We start from the raw sequence: 25,942 nt of genomic DNA on the forward strand, positions 1-25,942 counted from the left end.
CAGCCCAACACTCGTGCTTCTTGCCACCCTACCTGTCAGCCATAATCCTCAGATTTAGTCCTGCAAGGTTTGAATGATACCAGCTGTGCTTGATGCAAAGCAAAAGAGAAAGCAAAAACTTTTCACACTACTCAGTAAGACTCAAAGGAGGTGTTAAGTAAATATTAGACACTCTCTGGATTTGTGTACCCCTTTGTAAAAAAAAAACAAAACCTGGTATTTATTTGAAGATTAGAGCCATGTCATGCTGATTTCAAAAGCTAGACTGGGAAGATTATTTGGATAACATATAACACAACTCAACTCTGATCCTTAATATTTAAAATGTCTCCTTAATTTATAAAGTAAATGATTAAGTGTATTAACTTAAGGAAGTCTTCCAAAGTTTTGTTTTTACAGGAAAAATATTAACAGATTTATTTTTGTTATTGTCCATGTATAAAATAAAAATCTTATGTTGACTGTAAAAAAAATTTTTAATAAACAAAATGTCTTTAATTTACAGTGTTGTCAACATTTCCCCAGTCACATCTTACCATTTTCTAATTTCGCTTCTGTGTAGAACTTTGGAAAATATAAGCTCAATTTTTTTTTTTTTTTTGCTTTTCTTAGTCACAATATATTCATTGTTATTGGCTAACTTAGTGTTCTTACTAAATTTGTTCTTCTGTTGTGTTAATTATTTTATCCTCCTAAGTCCTAGGTAGCTATGAATAGCCTGAATAGTCTGTATAGAGTCTTGATATTGGGAATAAAATATCCTTATGATCCTCAGTATCCTCTTCTAAAGAATCATTGTGGGTTATTTGAGACCACTAGTCTTAAACAGAATATAAAACAATGATAAGAGGCTTGTAAAAATTATTCTACATTATATAGTACTAAATATGCTGTTTTCCTCTTTGAATTGACCTTCACTGGAAAAGGGGGAGTCATGGAGGTGGGGTTCCATTAACCATTTTGACTTACTTCAGCCAATGGCATGTGAGAGTAATGGTGTCATTTCTGGGCAGAAGTGTTTGATGACTCAGAACTTCCCTTTTTACTCTACCTTGATCACTGGTGATGTTCCAGATAAGGGATGCTTTGTTCCCTTGGGTCATAGAGAAAAGATGATGCAGGGCAGAACAGAAATCCAACTTTGATGAAGCATGATTCAAAAATAAATCTTTGTTTTCATAAACTATGGAGATTTTGAGGTCACTTACTATTACAAAATAATCAAGCCAATTCAGAAATAGATACTTTTCTTCAAAGAATTTTCTAAGAAAGGTGTCCTACCAGGTCTGGTAGGTAGACAGAATGGTTCCCAGAGATGTCCATCCCAAAGATGTTCCTTAATTTCTGGAACCTGTGAATGTGTTACCTTACTCAAAAAAAGGAACTTTGTAGATGTAACTAAAGCAATGAACCCTAAAAGAGTGAGGTTTCCTAAGATTCCAGTTCAGTTCAGTTCAGTTCAGTTGAGTCACTCAGTCGTGTCTGAAGATTTGTGACGCCATGAACTGCAGCACACCAGGCCTCACTGTCCATCACCAACTCCCAGAATTTACCCAAACCCATGTCCATTGAGTAGGTGATGTCATCCAACCATCTCATTCTCTGTCTCCCCTTTTCCTCCTGCCTTCAATCTTTCCCAGCATCAGGGTCTTTCCAAATGAGTCAGCTCTTCACATGAGGTGGCCAAAGTATCGGAGTTTCAGCTTCAACATTAGTCCTTCCAATGAACACCCAGGACTGACCTCCTTTAGGATGGACTGGTTGGATATCCTTGCAGTTCAAGAGACTCTCAGGAGTCTTTTCCAACACCACAGTTCAAAGGGATCAATTCTTCTGTGCTCAGCTTTCTTTATAGTCCAACTCTCACATCCATACATGACCACAGGAAAAACCATAGCCTTGACTAGACGGACATTTCTTGACAAAGTAATGTCTCTACTTTTTAATATGCTATCTAGGTTGGTCATAACTTTCCTTCCAAGGAGTAAGTGTCTTTTAATTTCATGGCTGCAATTGCCATCTGCAGTGATTTTGGAGCCCAGAAAAATAAAGTAAGCCACTGTTCCCACTGTTTCCCATCTATTTGCCATGAAGTGATGGGACTGGATGCCGTGACCTTCGTTTTCTGAATGTTGAGCTTTAAGCCAACTTTTTCACTCCCTCTTTCACTTTCATCAAGAGGCTCTTTAGTTCATCTTCTCTTTCTGCCATAAGGGTAATGTCATCTGCATATCTGAGGTTATTGATATTTCTCCTGGCAATCTTGATTCCAGCTTGTGCTTCTTCCAGCCCAGCGTTTCTCATCATGTACTCTCTGCATAGAAGTTAAATTAGCAGGGGGACAATATACAGCCTTGACGTACTCCTTTTCCTATTTGGAACCAGTCTTTCATTCCATGTCCAGTTCTAACTGTTGCTTCCTGACCTGCATACAGGTTTCCCAAGAGGCAGGTCAGGTGATCTGGTATTACCATTTCTTTCAGAATTTTCCACAGTTTATTGTGACCCACACAGTCAAAGGCTTTGGCATAGTCAATAAAGCAGAAATCGATGTTTTTCTAGAACTCTCTTGCTTTTTCCGTCATCCAGTGGATGTTGGCAATTTGATCTCTGGTTCTTCTGCCTTTTCTAAAACCACCTTGAACATCTGGAAGTTCACAGTTCACGTATTGCTGAAGCCTGGCTTGGAGAATTTTGAGCATTACTTTACCAGCTTGTGAGAAGAGTGCAATTGTGCAGTAGTTTGAGCATTTTTTGGCATGCCTTTCTTTGGGATTGGAATGAAAACTGCCCTTTTCCAGTCCTGTGGCCACTGCTGAGTTTTCCAAATTTGCAGCATCATCTTTTAGGATTTGAAATACCTCAACTGGAATTCCATCACCTTCACTAGCTTGGTTTGTAGTGATGCTTCCTAAGGCCCCCTTGACTTCACATTCCAGGATGTCTAGCTCTAGGTGAGTGATCACAACATCGTGATTATCTGGGTTGTGAAGACCTTTTTTGTACAGTTCTTCTGTGTATTCTTTCCACCTCTTCTTAATATCCTCTGCTTCTGTTAGGTCCATATAATTTCTGTCCTTTATTGAGCCCAACTTTGCATGAAATGTTCCCTTGGCATCTCTAATTTTCTTGAAGAGATCTTTAGTCTTTCCCATTCTGTTGTTTTCCTCTATTTCTTTGCATTGATCTCTGAGGAAGGCTTTCTTATCTCTCCTTTCTAGTCTTTGGAACTCTGCATTCATTCAAATGGGTATACATTTCCTTTTCTCCTTTGCTTTTCGCTTCTCTTCTTTTCACAGCTATTTGTAAGGCCTTCTCAGACAGCCATTTTGCTTTTTTGCATTTGGTTTTCTTGGGGATGGTCTTGATCCCTGTCTCCTATAAAATGTCACAAACCTCCATCCATAGTTCATCAGGCTCTCTGTCCATCAGACCTAGTCCCTAAATCTATTTCTCACTTCCACTGTATAATCATAAGGGATTTGATTTAGGTCATACCTGAATGGTCTAGTGGGCCTTTAACAACATGAGCCTTTAAAAACAGAAATCTCTCTGGCTTGAGGTAAGTGCAGCTGAAGATGAAGTCAGAGTGATGATTTAAGGTGTGAGATGGACTCCAGTGGGGCTCCCCTGGTGGCTCAGCAGTAAAGAATTCATCCACCAATACAGGCGACATGGGTTCCACCCCTGGGTAGGAAAGATTCCCTGAAAGAGGAAATGGCAATCTATTCCAGTATTTTTGCTTGGGAAATCCCATGGACAGAGGAGTCTGGTAGGCTATAGCCAATGAGGTCACAAAGAGTTGGACACGACTTAGTGACTAAACAACAAGGACTCCATCGAGCAGATGCTGATTTGAAGATAGAGACTGAGGGGGAGGGGAGTTGCAACTAAGATCTCAGGTGGTCTGAAGGAGCTGAAAGAGCTTTCCAATGACAGCTGGCAAGGAAAAAGGAACCCTAGTTCCATGACCACAAATAACTAAGCTTAGCTAACAACCTGTATAAGTTTATGAGTGGATTTATTCCTAGAGCCTCAAGAAAGAATGCATACATCGTGAAAAGTTGAGATGTAAGTCTTATGATATTCTAAGCAAAGAGACTAGCTGGGCCACATTGGACCCAGCATTCTAATCTACAGAATTATGAGATAATTTTTTTTTTACTTTACAATATTGTATTGGTTTTGCCATACATCAACATGAATCTTCCATGGGTGTACACATGTTCCCCATCCTCAATCCCCCTGCCACCTCCCTCCCCATCCCATCCCTCTGGGTCATCCCAGTGCACCAGCCCCGAGCATCCTGTATCATGCATCAAGCCTGGTCTGGTGATTCATTTCACATATGATATTATACATGTTTCAATGTCATTCTCCCAAATCATCCCACCCTCACCCTCTCCCACAGAGTCCAAAAGACTGTCTCTTTTGCTCTCTCACATACAGGGTTATCGTTACCATCTTTCTAATGTGTTTGAATACACAACTGTATTTGTGTTCATTTGTATGACAGTGATAGATAATGAGCACACTAATTTTGTGATTTAAGTAGTAATATGCATTGACACATATTTTTCTAATATGATTAAATGATGTAATGGAATGGTTGTTGAACCTGGTAGAAAAAAACAAACCTAATAACAGACTAATAATTTCATCCCTCACTTTCTGGCCACTATACCTATGGCAAATTGTGTATTTATAAGAATTTTCTAACCTACAAAAGAAAACTTGACTTGTTTATTTCACAGATTTGATGGATTTTTTTTTTAGAGTAAACATACATAATCTAGTCCTTGATATATTAGGTTGATGAAAATATAATTGTGGTTTTGTATTACTAAATCTTGTCATTTGATATAAGAATACATTCTTAAATAAATGTGGTTATGTTATATATCATTTTATTGTGCATTTCTTGCTTTATGTTTTTTCTAATAAATGATTACTTACTATTTACTTTATATGTATGTTAGACTAGGGAAATGATGTTAGACAAAAACAAATTTGATCAATTTTCTTATTTGAGCTCAAAATGGGTCATAAAGCAGTGGAAACAACTTGCAACATCAATAATACATTTGAGCCAGGACCTGCTAATGAACCAGTGGTGGTTCAAGGAGTTTTACAAAGGAAATGAGAGCCTTGAAGATGAGAAGCATCATGGCTGGCCATAGGAAGTTGATAAAGACCAACTGAGAGACATCTGATCCTTTTACAACTGCAGAAGTTGATGAAGAACTCACTGTTGACCATTCTATGGTCTTTTGGCATTTAAAGCAAATTGGAAAGGTGAAAAAAGTTCGATAAATGGGTGCCTCATGAGCTAACCAAATTTAAAAAAAAAATTGTTTTGAAATATTGTCCTCTCTTCTTCTAGGCAACAGCAATGAACCATTTCTTGATCAGACTGTGATATGCAATGAAAAGTGGCTTTTATACAACAACCTGGAAAGACCGGCTCAGTGGCTAGACCTAAAAGAAGCTCTGAAACTCTTCCCAAAGCCAAACTTGCACTAAAGAAAAGGGCGATGGTCACTGCTCGGTGGTCTGCTGCCTGTCTGATCCACTACACCTTTCTGAATCCCAGTGAAATCATTACATCTAAGAAGTATGTTCAGCAAATCAATGAGATGCACTGAAAACTGCCATGCCTGCAGCCAGCTTTGGTCAACAGAAAGGGCCCAATTCTCCACAACAATGCCCGACAGAATGTCACACAACCAAAGCTTCATTGAACAAATTGGGCTACAAAGTTGATCTCTTGCCAACCAACTATCACTTCTTCAAGCAACTCTACACCATTTTGCAGGGAAAATGCTTCTACAACAAGCAGGAGGCAGAAAATGCTTTCCAAGAATTTGTTGAATCCCAAACCACAGATTTTTATGTTACAGAATAAACAAACATTTTTCTCATTGGCAAAAAAATGTGTTGATTGAAATACTTTCTATTTTGATTAATAAAGATATGTTTGTAGCCAATGGGAATTTGCTGTATGACTCAGGGAACTCAAACCAGGGCTCTGTAACAACCTAAGATATGGGAATAGGAGAGAGTAGGGAGGGAAGTTCAAGAGAAAGGGGACATATGTATACTTATGGCTGGTTCATGTTGATGTTTGACAGAAACCAATATGGTATTATAAAGCAATTATTGTTCAATTAAAATATATATGTTTCTTTTTTAGAGATGTGTTTGAGCCTAGTTATAGTGATTTAAAATTCAAGGTCTGAAACAGGTATTACTTTTGCACCAATCTAATACAATAAGGGATCAGTTGTTGATAGTTAAATAAATGAGAAAATTAATCAGTAAATAACTGAAAAGTATCTATCTTGCCAAATGACCCAACTTATAGGAATATTCTGTTTGCTCTATCAAGACTGAGCAATTCTCTATCCCAATCAATGTCTGTCTTTGATATTTATAACAGACCTGCTTAATAGAAAGAGAACACTGCAGTTTTGAAAGTAGGACAAGAATTTCTTAAGAATATCACACAAATTAAAATCTGAATTTATCTATTAGCCTTATAAAATTCACCTTATCATGAAACTAATAGAGATTTCAACATTTGTCATGCCTTCAGGAATGTTTTCAAATGAGACTGTATCACCATTCTAACCATGCCAGGTTAGCCTTTTAATTGCAAATATTTACCAAAATTCTGAAGGGATACAATGAATGCTAAAGTTTACCTTTCACTGGATTGCAGTTTCTTACTTAAAATTCATCCTTTCCCTCAATTAGCAATTATTTAGCTCCTAGTATTTACTAGGTGCTATTGTAGGTATTAGGGTCTGTAAAAAATAAAATATGCTTCTTGCCCCAGTAAAGATTATGTTTTAATTAGGAAGCCAAACACTTAAACAACTATTAATGTTTCCATTGTTAGAACAATGCTCTATAGCACAAAGGAGGAGGAAAATTAACTTTGTTGAGAGAATAGGGAAAATCTTACAGAAGAGTAGAAATTAGATTTAATTCTTGAGTATTTGCACTGCTATTCATTTGCATTTGCCAACATGAAAGTGTTGTCTTGTATAATATAAATGTTAGATGGCTAACAATATATGAGACTTTTTGTCATAATATCTCCTCCTTATATCTGGGCTGGGAAAACTTTTCTCTAGAAAGTTAGTAAATATTTTAGACTTTGCAGCTGCATGGTCTCTGTCACAACTACTCAACTCTGCAGTCCCAGGGAAAGGGAAGCTACAATGTGTAAATAATAATATGTAAACAATTGGATGTGGCCATGTTCCAATAAAACTTTATTTATAAAAACTGGTAGCTAGTCACATTTTGTCTGCAAGCAGCAGATTACCAACCACTGTCTTAGATCAATAATATACACATAAAAACAATTGGCAAGTACTATTCTTTGTGCCAGGGCACATGAAGACACATAGAAAGAAAATGAATAGTTCAAACCTTCAAAAATTTACTAATATACAATATTCATATTAAAGGAATTCTACAAAGATTTAAGTTTATAATTTTAGCCTCAGAGTCTAAGTAACCAAACTGAAAAAGATTGAGGGCAGGAGGAGAAGGGGACAATAAAGGATGAGATGGTTGGATGGCATCACCGACTCAATGGGCATGGATGTGGGTGGACTCCAGGAGTTGGTAATGGACAGGGAAGCCTGGTGTGCTGTGGTTCATGGGGTTGCAAACAGTCGGACACAACTGAGTGACTGAACTGAACTGAACTGAACCAAATTGAGTTAGGAAACCATACTTAGTCTTATTTCATCTAATTCTGATATATTGCCTCAGATATTAACTAACATATTAGGGATTGTTGGCTTTTTTGTCTACTTCAATGAATCTACATCTGTTCTAGAGACTTCAGTTTCTCTTGGTTACAGGAAAAATTTCATACCCTTTTATTGAGTCATTACACCCCAGATAATCAAGTTAGGCACAGTTTTAGATTAGATTGTGTTTCTAGATTAGAATGGAAGCAGGAATGAGAAAGAAGATTCAAAAGGAATTTCATTTTTATGGGTAGTCAGATTTGGTAAAGGAAGGAAAAGTTTGCCTTAGAGGGACAGAAGAAGGCTGGAGATGCAGGTCACCAGTCAGTAAGGTGTGGAGGCCTAAAGTGCCAGGATCCAGCAGACTCCAGGTTAAACTTTACATGCCAGGGAACATTTCAGTGTATAATACTAACACTGTCTTTTTTTTTAAATTGAAGTATAATTGCTTTACAGTGTTGTGTTAGTCTCTGCAACACAATGAAGTGAATCAGCTATGTGTGTACATATATCTTCTCCCTCTTGGACCCCCCTCCCCGCCTCCCTCCCCACCCCTCTAGGTCATCACAGAGCACCAAGTTGAGCTCCCTCTGCCATACAGCAGCTTCCCACTAGTTATCTGTTCTACACATGGCAGTGTACGTCAATCCCAGTCTCCCAATCTGTCCCACCCTCCCTTTTCCCCCTCCACCTTGTGTCCATATCATGTTGTGAAATCCAGAAAAAATGGTATAGATAAACCTATTTCCAGGACAGGAAGAGACACTAACACTATCCTAAGGTTATGATTCCATGTCTGTAATTTAATGCCTATCATAGGGATGGGGTTATTAAAGGAGTTAATAGATGTGAGGAACTTGAAAAGCAGGGTAGTTGTCTAGGCTTCAAATTTGAGAATCGGGGCATTGAGGAATATAAAGAATTTAATGAAAAAGAAAGCACGCTAAATTTGAGGAGAACAGAGACTGGCCCTATCAGTGTAGAAGCTTCACACTGGAAAACACTGAGAAATAAGATGAAAAATAGGACACATTGAAGTTGTGAGACATTTGCAAGAAGAACCTTGGCTTAAAAACATTACAGACGCACAATGAAGTACTTCAGCAGAAAAGTGACATGTTGCTTGAGAGATACTTATTTGGTGTCATAATTGGAGATGGGTTGTGGTGTAGCAACAATCTTCCTGAAATCCAGTCAGCAGGTTTGCTGAGTGGAATGAAAATGAACCTGGATTTAGAAGATGTCAGTGGGAACAGTGAGAAATTTTTAATTTTTGACACAGTGAGAAAAGGAGAGAGATGTGTCACAGAGAACTCCTAGGTTCTGAGTGAAACTGATTTTTAAAATGGTAATATCTTTAGAAAAGACAAGGAAATTGAGGGGCAAACCTAATTTGGAGCATAGAAGGCAGATTCACCTAAAAAGATGTCTAGAAGAAGAACTTTTTATTAACTTTCAATCTGGTGCAAATGTGCAAGAGACTTTTTTTAATAGAGAAGTAACCTTGGTGATGGGCTGGGGTAGGGGGGATGCACTGACTTTCCAAGCAGCCTCTCTATCCAACATCAAGCACATTTGGTTACGAAAGGTGATTTGGTAATACATGGTTGGAGCTCAGGCTTGACAAACCCACTTCACACAGACTGCTGTTAGCAGGATGTGGACCAAATATTGCTTCAGGGGACAGAAATGCTAGTGTGGGGTGGGGGAGTGCTGTGCAGCCAAATCTCAGCGTGAACTTACTCAGATCTTCCAGCTGTCCAGATACAACAAGCTGTATCATTTGTTATCTGAGTAAATATTTAAATAAATATCTGTGTCTCAGTGTTTTCATCATGATATACAATTCATAATCGTTTAATGCCCACTATTAAAGGGAGCATGGTGATTAATTGTTAAATTTCATATACAATATATATAGTTGGATGTTCTGGATCTTCGTTGAAGTGCACAAGCTACTCTCTAGTTGTGGTGCACAGGTTTCTCATTATGATGGCGTCTCTTATTAAAGAGCAGGGACTCCAGGCACATGGGCTTCAGTAGTTGCAGCTTGTAGGCTCTAGAGCTCAGGCTCAGTACTTATGGAGCTCAGGCTTAGTTGCCCCATTGTTCAGTCACTCAGTCACACCCGACTGTTTGCAACCCTGTGGATTGCAGCATGCTAAACTTCCCTGTCCTTTACTATCTCCTGGAGTTTGCTCAAAGTCATATCCATTGAGTTGGTGATGCCATCCAAACATCACATCTTCTGCCACTCCCTTCTCCTCCTGCCTTCAATCTTTCCCAGGATCAGGGTCTTTTCCAATGAGTCAGCTCTTTGCATCAGGTGGCCAAAGTATTGGAGCTTCAGCTTCAGCATCAGTCCTTCCAATGAATATTCCGGACTGGTTTGATCTCTTTGCTGTCCAAGGGACTCTCAAGAGTCTTCTCCAGCACCACAATTCAAAAGCATCAATTCTTAGGTGCTCAGACTTCTTTATGGTCCAACTCTCATATCTGTACATGACTACTGGAAAAACTATACCTTTGATTATACAGACTTTTGTTTGCAAAGTGATGTCTTTGCTTTTTAATATGCTGTCTAGGTTTGTCATAGCTTTTCTTCCAAGGAGCAAGTGTCTTTTAATTTCATGGCTGCAGTCACTGTCCACAGTGATTCTGGAGCCCAGGAAAATAAAATCTGCCACTGTTTCCACTTTTTCCCCATCTATTTGCCATGAAATGATGGGGCTGATTGCTATGATCTTATTTTTTTTGAATGTTGAGTTTTAAGACAGCTTTTTCACTCTTCTCTTTCACCTTATTCAAGATGCTCTTTAGTTGCCCTTTGCTTTCTGCCATTACAGTGGTATCACCTGCATGTGGAATTTTCTCAGACTGGGAAACAAACCCACGTCCACTGCAATGACTGGTGGATTCTTAACCACTGGACCATGAGGGAAGTCCAGTTATTAATTTTATGCATACTTATTAAGAAAAATTATATTAAAATGTAAAGGTCCCATGTATAGATTAAGGCATAAGAACGGACATTTTCTAAAGTGTGAAGGCTAGAATCATATATTTAGGTAACCATGGAATTTGAAACTATACCCTAGAAGTGGGTGAATTCTTTAAGTCGTAGAGAGAGGAGCAGAGGAGTGGGACTGAACACTGGAAATGGTTTCACTGAAGTGTTCTCTAAATGAAACCTGTATACAAGGGAAATCATAAGAGGAAGTTCTGATACAAAGAACAAAAGTTACCAGGAAAAAAAAAAAAGACAATTTAAATGTACTGAATGGAGTCTGTAAAACTTAAATAAGATTACATGATTATTACCTATAAAAGTGAACTGTTTTTTCACTGAAAATTATTTTCTAACGATTTTAATTATTTGAGCAACATTTAGTGAAATCGAGTTAGAAATCAACTACACACATCTCTAGGTGTCTTACTATCCTGGTATCATAAACTTTCTGAGGCAATAATAAATTTTCTGAATGATACTCTTCAAATCTTTATTAATAGGATTAACTGAGTAAAAGGAATACTGTCTTAATGAGAGAGGAAAAGAAGATGGAGACAGCTAAAGAGTAGAGAGGTCGAGACTAAGAATCTCAGGGAATAAGTCAGGAAGCCATAGACTCATCCTAACCAATTTGTTGTTGCTTCCACACTTCTCTGCCATATTTATTCTGCTCAGATTTTTCCTGGATTTACATCCTGCCACAGAAGACACTTGAATTTACATTTGCCTCATTTAACAGACTATCCAGCTGTGCTCCAAACAGATGTATGTTTGTTCCATAGGCAGACTGGATGTTAAAACATGTATTGGTGGTGCTGCTTTGTCTAAAGACATTATTTTTGGAACAAAATTATCTGTTGAAAATACCTTTTGCTAAGAATAAATATATTTTGTCAAGTTGCACATTTTCCCAAACTGACTTAAAAGAGAATTGACTTTATCTTTCATAAAACCAGCATACATGGTTGAGAGAACTGGCTCCTCAAGCGGTCCCAGTGAACATAAAATATGCGTGCTGTCAGCCACCCATATGTTTCCTTTCTCTTGAACTTGAACAGAATCTATGTTGTCATATTTTATCATGACAATTCTCACTTCAGTCAGGAGCCAAAGCTTCTCTGAAAACATTGAAAGAACAAATGGAAAAATATGAACAAATTTATTTACTAAAATAAAAAGAAAGTGCAGTTAAAAGCTGTAAAATGCTAGAAGGTGGAAATAGTTTTTATTAGATTGATTTGCTAAGGAAGTGGAGGGTGTGAAGAGAGAAAAGATGTTATATTGCTGTAAGAAAATGAATGGTTAAAGAGCAAAAATTAAATTAAAAAGGGAAGTTGGGAACGACAGGGAAATTTTTGTACATACCTGTGAAATAAAATAAAAATAAAGGGGAGGAAAAAACTTGTTGATTTGATGAAGAGCCAGTAGTAAGGCAAAGTTTAAGGTGTAATAGAAAAGGAAAAAGGAGACTGTTTAATGGATTTAGGTCCAGAGTAATGAAGAGAGTAGGCAGATGTCTAAACTTTAAAAAGGAAAATGTCTCTTTTTGTTTTGAGATGACGAAGGTAGAGTAATCAATGGTAATGACCCTGGGGAATTTTGAAATGGAAGGGAAAACTTTTTTTTTTTTTTTAACTGTTGCAGCATGTGGTATCTAGCTCCCAGACCAGGGATCAAAACCAGGCCCCCTGAACTGGAAGTGCAGAGTCTTAACTACTAGCCCACCAGGGGAGTCTGGGGAATTTTTAAGAGTTCAAATCAAATTGCTTCTTTCTCTTCTTATAGGAGTAAGAAGCGAGGCCATGATGGAAGATGGGATTGGCCCTTTGAGGAGAGTGAAAAACAAACCAAGTAAACATTATAGAGTGTGGTATAGAAATACTGCAGAACAATTTCACAAATGACTATTGAGAAGAATGGTTGTTTACCTGAGATTAATATAGACGTGGTAGCCAATAGACTAAGGAATAGAAGGGATCAGAGGAAACACAGACATAGAGCACAGTTAGCGGGAGGGAAGGCGTGGCAAATGTCAAAAGAGGTAAGTCTTCACGGAGAACGGTCAAGGTCCCTCAGAGCACTGAGAGAGGGACATGAGTGAGGGACACTGAGAGAGAAGGAAAATACAAGTTATTGCAATTGAAGGATTTGAGGAAATGTCAGTTTACATAAACAGTCTAACTGGAGCAGTGGAGACTGAATGTGAGTGCACGTGCCCATCCACCTGTGCCCTTTACAAGGACACGAAGGCCCCCACTTCTGATCTTAGTGCTTTCTCCGGGTTAAAGGTATACAAGTTCCTCAGAAGTTTATTCACTTGTGTGTGTTACCTTGGTTTGTTGTTTATCTGCACCTCTGTGCTTTAGACCTTGGAATGTATCTGCTCATTCATTCTGGAAGATCTGGTCCTGATTCCAGTATCTCTTTCTGCTAAGTAGGTCTCTCCCCTCCCCAGCCTTTAGCTGACATGCAGAGAATAATAGCATCGGTGTGATGCTACAGTATCCTAGAAAGATGACAGGAGCTAGATCATAGAAACAGTGAATAAGAACCAAAAGTATTCAAGAAATATGGAGGCTTTCTCTAGAGATGAGCAGAAGCTGGTTCTAAAGAATGACTAGCAAAAACAAATTAGCATGGACTTAAATGGAGAATGGTAAAAGAGTATAGAAACTTAGATTGGGTTAAAATTATGTTGTCCTCTCCTGGTGTCTGAAAATACATGCAAATTTCCACATATATCTCTTCTTATATAGTCAAAACTTTAGTACATAGTCCTTCCACTTTAAACAAGGGTCGCATTGTCTCTCATCAAGATAAACAGAATCTGGAAAACTATTTAAAGGTAAATATACATAAAACTTATTTATAAAGTAATAATTTGGACGAAATTAAAATGAACTCGTTCATTAAAATGAACAAGCAGGGATTTCCCTGGCAGTCCAATGGTTAAGACTCTGCACTTCAAATGCAGGGTGAGCAGGTTTGACCCCTGCTCTGGAAATTAAGATCTCACAAGCCAAGGGGTGTGGACAAAAAAAGAGAGAGAGAGAGAAATAAATAGTTACAAGCTTTGTAAAGGTGTTCAAAAAGTTGTTTGTGTTTTATTTTTCTTTAAGGAACAAGCAAATTCTATATCCACTTCTACAGAGGCTCCACATCATCCTTTCTGAAATCTTTATCTGATTATTTCCCTGCCCTCCTTCAAAGATCTCCAACACTCCATGGCTTATAAGAGTCAGCCCCCTTAGAGAGTGCAGAGTAACTCATATCCAAGTGTCTCAAGACAGCCCCATTGGTAACAACTCTATTGTCATAATTACTGATAGCTTCCTCCTCACTCTAAAAGGCATACCAGGTAAGAAAATAAATCACATGGTCACCACACATTTGAAGATTTTGATATCTTTTTCCAGTCCACCTTTTCAACCTCATATGCTGATATTCTTCAAAAGTCCTTCAGATACAGTGACTATTTTGTAACTTCTGAACACACTTAGTACTTCCACATTTGTATTCCTTTTAATGCACAATGTGCACTCTTTCTACTGCCCTAGTGTTTCTTTCCAACCCTTAACCCTATTTTTATTTATCTATCCAATGAATGACAACTTACTCTTCAAATCCTGGGTCAGCTGATACCTTCACTGGAAGAGCTTCTCAAAGCTTTAGTTGAAAGGGTCAGAAACCAGATGTCATTCTTGACCTTTCTGTCTCACTCATCCTTCCCTTTTTCATTCCACCAAAAAAATCTTTTAAATTTTATCTTTATTTATGAGGGTGCAAGTCCTGACACCCTTGCCTCAATCAAAACAGCTATGAATAACTAAGATAGCTTGCTATAGCTGCAGTAACAAAGTGCTAGAAACTAAATGGCACAAACAGGGGAAACATATTCTCACAAGTATGTGGTCAAGATGTGAAAGGTAGGTTCTTTCTGAAGTCTTTGAGGAAGAATCTGTTTCATGCTTCTAGTGGTTTGCCAGAAATCTTTGGGGTCCTTTGGTTTCTTCTGCATCATGTGATCTCCGTCTTCATCTTCATAACTTTCTCCTTATGGGCATATTTGTATCCAGCTTTTCCCTTTTTATAGACATGAGTAATATGGGATTATAAACCTTCCCCCAAGGCTTCCCCAATGGATCAACAGTAAAAACTCCTCCTGCAATGCAGGAGATGCAGGTTCAATCCCTGGGTTGGGAAGATCCCCTCGGGAAGGGCATGGCAACCCATTCCAGTATTCTTGCTGGGAAAATACCATGGACAGAGGAGCCTGGCAGTTTACAGTCCATGGGGTCACAAAGAATTAGATATGACTGAAGTGACTGAACATGCACACCATTCTAGTATGACCTCATCTTTAGCTAATTACAAATGCAGGGATGCTATTTTTGATTAGAGTCACACCCTGAGGTACTATCAGGGTTAGGACATCAACATATACATATGGGGGATACAATCCAACCCATAATATCATCATAATACTAATTACTAATTACTCCTTCCTAATATGACAAATCTAGTCTTCCCTAGTGGCTCAGTGGTAAAGAATCTGCCTTCAGTGCAGGAAAAGCAGGAGACATGGGTTTGATCCCTGGGTTGGGAATCTCCCGGAGGAAGAAATGACACCCCATTCCAGTATTCTTGCCTGGAAAATCCCAAAGACAGAGGAGACTGGTGGACTACAGCCCTTGTGGTTGCAAAGAGTTGGACATGACTGAAGTGACTGAGCATGCATGCATGCAAAATGACAAATCTATATCTTAGTATTTGTTTCCCAAAAATTCAACATGTCAAATCACCACCAATGTCATGATGTTTGTGGAACATAAAATACTATATAGATACTGTATCAACTACAAACATAAATACTGTATCAAATAAAATACAAATATTGATAAAAATATCAAATGAAAATACTGCATCAAATATATAATTTTATTTTTAGGCTTTCAGTAAAAATTTACCAGATATCTGCAATACTCCAGGAATTGTCTTAATATTTAGATAACAATGGATAACAAATAGATAAGGCCTTTACTAACAGTTTACATTTTAGTGAGTAAAAGACAATAAACCAGTATACTAATTAATTATAATAAGTCTTGCACCAAATTGAAATAAAGTGATGTATTAGTAAATGATTGGATGGTTACATTATACTAAAATAGAAATTAGCTTTTTCTAAGTAGTATTAAATACATCATTAGAAAATAATAATTATTAGCAGTTAATACAAATCAGTAATTAGTCTTGCTGAATTACTTTCTTCTAAGGTGATATTTAAACCTGGAATCTAAAGAGCAAGAAGGAGCCAGCAAGGCAAAACGAGCTTTTATAGAGAGACGGGCTACAGTAAAGGCTTGCCAATAGAATGAGCTTGTCACGTATAAGGAAGAAAAATAAAGCCTGTGTTTCTGGAGAGTGATTGGGGGAGAGACAAAGTAGACAAGCTGAGGCTGGAGAGAAATGAAAGACTCATCTCATGTGAGCATCAGTTAGCAGGTTAAAGAAATCAGATACTAATCTAAATATGATATTAGTAGCTGGGAGTATTGAAGTTTCAGCTTCAGCATCTATCCTTCCAATGAATATTCAGGACTGATTTCCTTTAGGATGGACTGGTTGGATCTCCTTGTAGTCCAAGGGACTCTCAAGAGTCTTCTCCAACATCACAGTTCAAAAATTAAATTCTTCGGCTCTTAGCTTTCTTTATAGTCCAACTCTCACATCCATACATGACTACTGGAAAAACCATAGCTTTGACTAGACCGACCTTTGTTGGCAATCCTCAAGGAAATCAATCCTGAATATTCATTCGAAGGACTAATGCTAAAGCTGAAACTTCAATATTTTGGCCACCTGATGCAAAGAACTGACTCACTGGAAAAGACTCTGGAAGGCAGAAGGAGAAGGGGATAACAGAGGATAAGATGATGGGATGGCATCACCGGCTTGATGGACATGAGTTTGAGCAAGCTCCAGGAGTTGGTGATGGACAGGGAAGCCTGGCATGCTGCAGTCCATGGAGTCACAAAGTGTTGGACACAACTGAGCAACTGAACTCACTGAGCTGGGAGTAATATAGTCTGCCTTACTTTTATAAATAACAATGGGTTAATGACGAGTGTTGCAAAAATGGAAACAGGAAAACCTGTGGAAGCCTTTTTGCAATAACTTAGCCTAGTAATCATGCTGTTCTTTCCTGGATGATATCGATGGATGGAGAGATGTAAGTGGATCCACTTGCAAAAAGTTTCAAAGCTACACTTAACAGGAGTCAGCATGACTTGCTGATAGATTGAATGTAGGGGTGAGGAAATGAGATGAATTGAGAATAATTCATTAACTGGTCAATTTGGTGGGTAGTGGTACCAATTACTGACTTGAAGACCAGTGGAAACGCAGGATCTTTGGGAATGGATTAAGAATTCTTCATTGGCTGTAGCATGTTACACACATAAATTGGATAGCAAAATAAATACATTAAGTGTGAGTGTTTGATATATGAGTCCAGAGTTCTGGGAAGTGGTCTTGGCTGGAGATATAGGTTTGGGAGGTATTTGTATATTAAAAAAGTACTTAAAGCCTTGCATTTGGAATGAGATCACCTACAAAGGGAATATAGTGAGAGAAGCCCTCAGGCACTCCAGGATTTAGAGGATAATTGTTCATAAAATTAAAACATCAAAAATGAATTTGACAACCCGTAAGGTCTTTGACAATGTCTGAAGAGTGCTGGAGATGAAAGTTCTATCAAATGGGATGGAAGACAGAAATTGAAAAAGAGAAAGCAAAGAAGGTATAAACTCCAAGTTTTAAATGGTATGAGAATGGAGTGGCAATTAAAAAGGAATGTAGGAAGGTCAAAGGGCATCACTGATGGCACTGATGTCTACTAGATTACTACCTCTTCTATAGAAGAGGCAACAATTTCAGGATGAACTTTTTTACAGTGTGAAAATAGGTATTCTTTATCTGTCATAGCTGATGCATTTATATGGAATTTCAGGTTTTAGAATTTTTATTTCTGAAATTTACCCATTGACAGGTTTTAAATTTCTCTGTCACCATGGTGACAGTTATAAACACAAGACCTTAGTATCTAACTTGAGTTTCCACACCCAATTTCTCTCCTCATTAGAAGGCATGCACAAGTTAGCATCCTGCCAGGAAACAGAAGGCACACAGAAACGGGAGTCTCTTTGAAGAAGTTTGAATGCTGTTAGAAACCTGGGTGAGAGAGAGCCAAAAGGGCGAAGCAAGTATTCTTTGATAGTTTTTGTTGTTGTTGTTCTTTATGACAAGAGACATAAAAGAATGGAAGTATGTTTATATACTAATAGTAATGATCTAATGAAAGAGGAGAAATTGTTAGGAGGGAGAAATAAAAATTTCAGAAGTAGGATTCCTGATAAGTTGAGCAAGAACAGAGCACAGCACAAGTGAAGTGGTTTGTATTTTATAGAAACAAGAATACTTCATCCGTAATGCAGCCAATTAAGCACCAAGCTGTTTCTCCTTTCTGAGCACACAACTGTATTTTCTGTTTGTCTTGAGTATAGATAGGGCCATATGATTAGTTTCCACAAAAGGATCATAGCAATAAATAAAATACTGCATCTGAACTAAAGCAGTTAAGTCTGCTCTATCATTTCTCTCTTGCCTCTGTGATGACCACAGAGGCCATGTGTTGAAAACGGTCTCCAACAGGAATGTGACCTGAATCTCTAAAGGATTGCTGGAAGGAAAGCTGCCAGGAAAACCACAGTGGAAGGGCGCCGTTGGACTTACTTTGCATGATAACATGATACATAGCCTTTCACATGGGAAATGATTGCAAGGCTGGAGTTCTTTCTCTTATTTGTCAAGCTACGTTAGTAAATACGCAAAGGATAAAACAGAAGGTATACCTAGGGATACATATGTCTTGGTAGCCCTCATAGACAGCAGATGGGGACAGTGACTAAATCTGTGTCATTGAAAAAAATGAAGCAAGTTTAATAAGTCAAGAAAGCTTCAAAGGAGAGCTGGTATTGGATGTTTGAGGAGGAGGAGAGTAGCATAAATATAATGAATGAGAAAGTGAACATACTGGAGTTTAGTAGGATTACCAGGTAGCGGAAAACTTATATTTGAAATTTGAGTTCACAAATTGAAAGTCTCTAACATTGCTTGTAAGACAACCTACTTTGAAGCATTAAAGTAAATAAATAAACACAAGCTTGTCTTAGAATTTCTGGCGGCTCAGTTGTAAAGAATCCACTGGTGATGCAGGAGACCAGGGTTGGGAAGATGCCCTGGAGAAGGAAATGGCAACCTATTCCAGTATTCTTGCCTGGGAAATCCCTGGCAGGCTATGGTACATAGGGTCACAAAGAGTTGAACACAACAACTACAAAGAATACAGGCTTCATTTAGTTACACATTGATGAAAAAAGAAGATACTATAAGATGAAAGGATGGGATAACTCAGGTGCACCAAAGGAAAGATCAAGAAAGACAGATCAGGGGACACTGGCCTTTGTTGTTATAAATAGCCTTGGGGGAACACAAGGGAATCTCAAAGGAGAGAAAGTGGTGCAGCAAATTTGAAATATCTGCTGAAGACCTTATCTCCTCCAGGCATTTTCTGTGCTCAGTTGCTTCCCTCATATTAAGCCTGCCAAACACCACTCTGCTCTTCATTGGTAATTAACTTTCTATATAACAAACCTTCCCAAGATATTCTAATAACTCCTTGGTTGACAGAGATGATATAGAAAATTTCTTTGTGTTTTTCAGTACCAATAATTCTATCCTGAAGAAGTACTCAAAAACACTTTCTTGGGAGAACATTTCTTGGGGAATTATAGCATCTCCAGTTTGCTGAATAATGCCACATGTCAGTGGTTCCCTGAGTAGGTTACAAATATCAGTCTACATAATCTTCCCTGTAAACCTGTGAAGTTAGTATTGATTTTCATGTCCTCATTTTAAACACGAGAAAAGGAGGGCTTACTGGGGTTAAGAGATTTGTCCAGTGATAAATATTAGAAATTGGTAGAATGAGATTCCACCCCCTACAACTGATGATAGAATCAGGTGATTTTCCAAGCTTTAGTATGGATGCACCAACCCATGTTCCACCAGTTCTTAAATAGCTCAAGCCCAGATCAACTCAACTCTCAGTTTTGTGGTTCCAGATTCTGTTTCATCTCTCACTTTACTCAGCACTTAATTTTTCATGATGTTAGTACTCTGAGGCCAGTAAAGGGGCTGAGGGCAGGGGGAGCCATGCAGGAAAAATTGTGCTTCCACTGGCATCTCCACAAAAATAAATGAAACTTTAACCTTGAAAAAAATCATTAAAAAGCACAGAAGATGCTGATACTAGTCTTATCTCCCTATTTCATTCTCCTAGCAAGTTCCTCTAAAATTTAAAAAAGAAAAACTGCTTATGAAAGTTTTTTTAATAAGGAAGCTATGTTTAATCTATGTGGGCTTACTTTTAGTCAAAATACATTTAAGTCTCCTACTCAGTCATCTTCTCACTGCTTAAAAGCAATTAATTTTGTTATGTCAATTTTAATGTAAAATAATTTGCTCTATAATGATTTTGTTTCTTGAAAATTAGCTAGAAAATCAGGCGTGCTGAGCCCACCTGCATGTCTTCTGTCAAGCATACTTCAATAAAGTGAAAATTTCAAGGATTTTTGGAGAACAAAGTTTGCCAAAATTAAAATTGACATTATGCCCTTAATAATCACCTGTGTAAATAATTCACAAAGAAAAACAATGGCACTATTAAATGTTTCCTCTACTTCTGACACCCTCTCCTATCAAATATTTTAATCTTGAAAGAGCTAAGATTTCAATATTACCTTTCCTATTCTGTCTTCCATATCTATAATTCTTTTCATCCATTCATGTCCTCTGATGTACAGTTTTTAGAAACTGAACTATAGCTGATTTATAACATTGTATTAGTTTCAGGTATATAGCACAGTGATTCAGATGTACATATATATGTGCATATACATATTCAGATGTATATTTATATATGATTCAGATTCTTTTCCTTCATAGGTTATTACAAAATACTGAGTATAGTTGCCTGTGCTGTACAGTAGGTCCTTGGTGGTATTCTATTTTACATAGAAATATATGTTAATACTAACCTCCTAATTTATTTCTCCCCTGGTTGTTTTACATTTACCAAGTTAATTTTTGTGACTGGTATAAGGTAAGGATCCAATTTTATTCTGGTGTGTGTGGCTATCAGCTTTTCTCAGCACCATTTATTGAAGAAATTATCTTTTCCCAATTAAGCATTCTTGGCTCTTTTACCAAATATCAGTTGAACATAGATGTGTGGATTTATGAGTGGGGTCTTGCATCTGTTTCTTTGGTCTCTGTGTCTGTTTTCATGCCAGCAACATGCTGTTTTGATTGCTATAGCTTTGTAATATAGTGTGAAATCAGGAAGTGCGATAACTCCTACTTTGTTCTTTCTTGAGATTGCTCTGGTAATTTGGAGTCTTTTTTGGTTCCAAATGCTTCTCAGGTGGCTCAGCAGTAAACAGTCCATCCTGCAGGAGGCACAGGAGATGTGGGTTCAATCCCTGGGTTAGGAAGATCCTCTGAAGGACATGGCAATCCACTCACGTATTCTTGCCTGGAGAATACCATGGACAGAGGAGCCTGGCAGGCTCTGGTCCATGGAGTCGCAAAGATGACACAACTAAAGTGACTTAGCACACATGCACAAAAATAGTTCAAGGTCGAAAAACTCTGGGGTATCAGGAATGGAACACCATAATCTCAGCTTCCCAAGGTAGATCTTCACTTACTGCCTTGTCTCTCATCGTTCCTTTCCCAAGCATCCCATGCTTCTTTAAAAATAAACTGTTTCCTGACTCAGTGTGTCTCTTATGACTTTCCTTCTGTTTGCATGCCATCTGTAGCATTTCAGATTTCCTTCAAAGCCTGCCTAATAATCCACCAGTTCCTTTCTTCCTTACCCAATTCCTCTCAATCAATAGGGAAGGAAAGCAATTAACTTGTAACTGGAAAAGTGAATGTTTGGTAAACAAATATTTGCTAAGTCATGCAGAGACAACGGAACACAGACAATGGAACACTCTGAGCTTCTCTCACCACACATAGCCCACATTCTTTGTAGATATGTCTGGTAATATATATGGTAGACCCTCTTTCTAAATTCTCCTGAGGCAGTTAGGGGCAGAGTTTCTTCCTGAGTGTTTTGGGTCTTGATTGTTTTCAGCTTGAAAAAATCTGCTTTCCAAAGAGACAATTTGGGGTGGCTAATTTTGCTCCATTATCAGTGGCATTAATTACATTCATAATCCTATGTATCCATTACCACTGTCTATGACCAAAACTTTTTCATTATTCTCAACACACATAAATTCAGTATTCATTAAACAATAATTAGTTTTTCTTTCCTTACAGGCTTTGATTATCTTATTCTGCTCTCTATGAATTTTCCTATTCTGCAGGCCTCGTGTAAGTGAAATTATTTACATTTGTCAGTTTATGTCTGGCTTATTTCACTTGTTTAGTTGCTAGGTTGTGTATGACTCTTTTTTGACCCTGTGGACTCTAGTCTGCAAGGTCCTTCTATTCAAGGGATTTCCCAGACAAGAATACTGGAGAGGGTTGCCATTTCCTTCTCCAGGGGATCTTCCCAACCCAAGGATCGAACCTACGTCTCCTGCAATGGCAGGCAGATTCTTTACCACTGACTCACCAGGGAAGTTCTTATTTCACTTAGTGTAATGTTTTCAGGTTTCATCTGTATTGTAGCATATGTCAAAGTTTTTTCCTTTTTAAAACTTAATAGTAGTATATTGTATGTCTTTGCTACAAGTTGTTTATCCATTCATCTGTTGATGAACACACAGGGCCCACATTTGGCTGTTGTGAACATTACTGCAGTGAACATGATTGTACAAATATCTGTTCTAGTTTGCGTTTCAATTATTTTGGATATGGAAGAAGCACAAGCTGGAATCAAGATTGCCGGGAGAAATATCAATAACCTCAGATATGCAGACGACACCAACCTTATGGCAGAAAGTGAAGAGGAACTAAAAAGCTTCTTCATGAAAGTGGAAGAGGAGAGTGAAGAAGTTGGCTTAAAGCTCAACGTTCAGAAAACTATGATCACGGCATCTGGTCCCATTACTTCATGGGAAATAGATGGGGAAACAGTGGAAACAGTGTCAGAATTTATTTTGGGGGGCTCCAAAATCACTGCAGATGGTGACTGCAGCCATGAAATTAAAAGACACTTACTCCTTGGAAGGAAAGTTATGACCACCCTAGATAGCATATTCAAAAGCAGAGACATTGCTTTGTCAACAAAGGTCCATCTAGTCAAGGCTATGGCTTTTCCAGTGGTCATGTATGGATGTGAGAGTTGGACTGTGAAGAAAGCTGAGCGCCGAAGAATTGATACTTTTGAACTGTGGTGTTGGAGAAGACTCTTGAGAGTTCCTTGGACTGAAACGATATCCAACCAGTCCATCCTAAAGGAGATCAGTCCTGGGTGTTCACTGGAAGGACTGATCTTGAAGCTGAAACTCTAATACTTTGGCCACCTCATGCAAAGAGTTGACTATTGGAAAAGACCCTAATGCTGGGAAGGATTGGGGGCAGGAGGAGAAGGGGACGACCGAGGATGAGATGGCTGGATGGCATCACCGACTCAATGGACATGAGTTTGGGTGAACTCCAGGAGTTGGTGATGGGCAGGGAGGCCTGGCGTGCTGCAATTCATGGGGTCACAAAGAGTCAGACATGACTGAGTGACTGAACTGAACTGAACTTGAACTGATACCTATATTGATGAAAAGTTAATCAATCAATCTAAGAAAGAAATGGAAACTTTTATTTGAGCTAAATTTGAGGATTATAATCCAGGAAATGCCTCTCAGGATGCTATGAGAACTGTTCTACCCATTAGAAGTCAAGGCACAGTTACGTGAGTCTTTTGAGTAGGGGAGTTGTCCATTAAATGATGTGTGATTGACAGCTTACATAATCCAGATCTAAACCCCGAGTGACCCCTTACAAAATCAAGAAGGAATGCTATTTTTTTTTTAATTATTAAAATGTTTGACTGCGCTGGGTCTTTATTGCTGCATGCGGGCTTTCTCTAGTGGTGAGCATCTGGGGCTGCTCTTCAGTTGCAGAGTGTAGGCTTCTCAGTGGGGTTGCTTCTTATATTGTAGATCATGGGTTCTAGGGAATGCGGGCTTCAGTAGTTATGCCTGGGCTCAAGTGCCCTGTGGCATGTGGAATCTTTCTGGTCCAGGGATTGAGCCCGTGTGGCCTGTATTGCCAGGCAGATTCAGGAATGTTATTTGTAAGGAGCTACCTTATTGATTCTAGGAAAACATTGATCTTTATGATTGAGCAGGTGTCTCTGCAGTGGAAGGTTTGGTCTGCACATAATGCAGATACACAATGCAGTCAGGGGAGAAAAGAGGCCAAAGGGCAGAGAAGATTTGCTTAAATTTTTCTTCTCTTGTTATAAAATATGAATTTTATTTCACACCTAGGAGTATAGGAGTATATTGCTGAGTCAATATGGTAGTTTGATGTTTAACTTTTAAAGAAACTGCCAAACTGTTTTCCATAGTGGATACACCATTTTACAAGTAAAAACAAAAAATTTAAAACATCTTTTCTAATTAATACATGCATTTCAAACTCAAAGTTTACTTTCTTGTACTGATTGTTTACAACATTCCTAGAATCATGAAAATACGTTATTTGATTTAACGTCCTGTTCTCAAAGAGGATTGGTAACAAATATATCTTTTAAAGTGTTAACATGCTGATAGTTTATAATTTTATTGATAATAACATGGAGATAACTAATCCCAAATTAGCTAAGGTAACTACATAAAATGCATATTTAGTAAACTATATGAGGTATGGACAATGAATACATAAAATGCCATAAACATATCCAATGACTCAAAACAATTAAACAATCTGAATGTTGGATGTGTCTTGAAAAAGATATTGTTGAAAGCCACAAAACTCCATTTAACTTTTGCTGTATCAGTTCAGTTCAGTTCAGTTCAGTCGCTCAGTTCAGTCATGTCTGACTCTTTGCGACCCCATGAATTGCAGCACGCCAGGCCTCCCTGTCCATCACTAACTCCTGGAGTCTACCCAAACCCATGTCCATCAAGTTGGTGATGCGATCCAGCCATCTCATCCTCGGTCGTCCCCTTCTCCTCCTGCCCTCAATCCTTCCCCCATTAGGGTCTTTTCCAATGAGTCAACTCTTCGCATAAGGTGGCCAAAGTATCAGAGTTTAAGCTTCAAGATCAGTCCTTCCAATGACCACCCAGGACTGATCTCCTTTAAGATGGACTCGTTGGATCTTCTTGCAGTCCAAGGGACTCTCAAGAGTCTTCTCCAACACCACAGTTCAAAAGCATCAATTCTTCGGCGCTCAGCTTTCTTTATAGTCCAACTCTCACATCCATACATGACTACTGGAAAAACCATAGCCTTGACTAGATGGACCTTTGTTGGCAAAGTAATGTCTCTGCTTTTGAATATACTATCTAGGGTGGTCATAACTTTCCTTCCAAGGAGTAAGTGTCTTTTAATTTCATGGCTACAATCACCATCTGCAGTGTTTTTGTTATATATAGGTTAGCAAATTTTAATAAACTGAGAAATGCACAGTGTTAAACATTCTGTAATTTTCTTTCAATTAGGTCAATTTATATATTTTCTTATGCAAAATGAATTATGTTCATTCTGATATAATAGAGCATAGGAAGACATTCAGTCTAATTAATTTTTGGTCTAATTAATTTCAGTTACATTGTCATAGTTAAATAAGAAGTCAGAATATTTTAATTAAATGATAGTATCTTGGGCTTTTTTTATGCTGCACTTTCTGACTTTAAGATATTCTAACATATTATTGAATGTAATTTTTAAAAATTAAAACATTAGTATCTCGACTCTCCAATAAAAAATATTAAAATACTGGAAATGTACTGTCTAGGTCAACAGTCCTATGCCACTGTCCTATGCCACTGAGGTATAATAACAAAAAAATTATCTTTTATATTATCTTCAGAGGTCAATATGAACAAATAACTCACATATGTTTCAGAAGTTTGAA

Source organism: Capricornis sumatraensis, chromosome 10 (genome assembly GCF_032405125.1).
Source record: "Capricornis sumatraensis isolate serow.1 chromosome 10, serow.2, whole genome shotgun sequence".
Classification (NCBI taxonomy): domain Eukaryota; kingdom Metazoa; phylum Chordata; class Mammalia; order Artiodactyla; family Bovidae; genus Capricornis; species Capricornis sumatraensis.